At 30.7% G+C, this 1061-nt stretch overlaps 1 protein-coding gene across 1 annotated transcript in view; it reads right to left on the bottom strand.

The window, feature by feature from the left end:
- The window catches only part of OSBPL8 (oxysterol binding protein like 8), an 89147-nt gene that overhangs the window by 42987 nt on the left and 45099 nt on the right, over nucleotides 1–1061 (bottom strand). The window lies entirely within an intron of this gene.

Raw genomic sequence — 1061 nt, 5'->3', positions numbered from 1 at the left:
AGGAAGTGGGACGGGAGCTGTTGCATTGTGGTAAATTGTAGTCAATGTCATGAGACAAAGTGTATGTGAACTGCTGTATGGAAAGTGAATTTGCTCTGCAAATTTTCACCCCAATCACACACACATAAAAAAAAAAGCATAAAGAAAATAGCTAGAAATATTGTTATAAATTACAAGAAAAAAGAGAACTGACTTTTGGCTGGGTTTAGGGAAAACCTAATCATTTCCAATTTTAAAATCAATGATGTATTTATTTTTAAAACATCAATTATAAAAGCTGATTTTATTTTTCCAGACACAGGAAAGGAAGAAGAGTCTTCTTGTTATTTAGGGCTGTTTTAGAATTATACAAAACCAAGAACTCTACAGTAATTACCATCACCAAGGCCAAACTTAGGTGGACATAGTTCTTATCTAGAAAAAAATTCTGATCATTGAATTTATAGAATTTTTATTTAAAAAGCCATAATTTTTAAAAAGCAGTTTTGAAAAGATTGTTAAGGTTATCATATCTAAGAATAAAATGGATTTTAAGAAGCATAAACATCACGAAAATCAAAATGAAGAAGCAGGACAAAGTTCAATATGCCTTTCACTAATCCTATAACATCCCTGGGTATTTTCAAATTGCTTTATAATTTACATCCCAGTCCCAGAATCAGTACAGAATAGGTCCTGGAGTCATACGTCCTGGTTTCAATCCTTGCTCACTGCTAGAGAAATTACTCAAGTGACTTCTTTAAGCCTAAATCTCCTTATCTGTATAATGGGAGAAAAAAGTATCTTCCTCATAGGTATGAAAATTAAATAAAAGATTCCATGTAAAATGCTCAAAACATTATTTGACACACAGTAAGAAAGAACTCATAGATGTCATTATTTCTTAATCTCAAAGACTTTCAAAATGTTTAAACTATGTTCTGAGTAGGATTTGCTAGTGAGGAATATTCTGATATTCATATAGTTTTACAAATTTCCCCTCCCTTTCCTCGATATAGGGAAGTAAATAAATTTGATACTTTAAATTCTCTTTCAATGATTTAAACTTCACTATAATTCTT

This window comes from Orycteropus afer, unplaced genomic scaffold, assembly GCF_000298275.1.
Source record: "Orycteropus afer afer isolate SDZICR_OR568_19922 unplaced genomic scaffold, OryAfe1.0 scaffold00190, whole genome shotgun sequence".
NCBI classification, from domain to species: domain Eukaryota; kingdom Metazoa; phylum Chordata; class Mammalia; order Tubulidentata; family Orycteropodidae; genus Orycteropus; species Orycteropus afer.
This window is presented reverse-complemented; position numbering and strand designations above follow the sequence as displayed.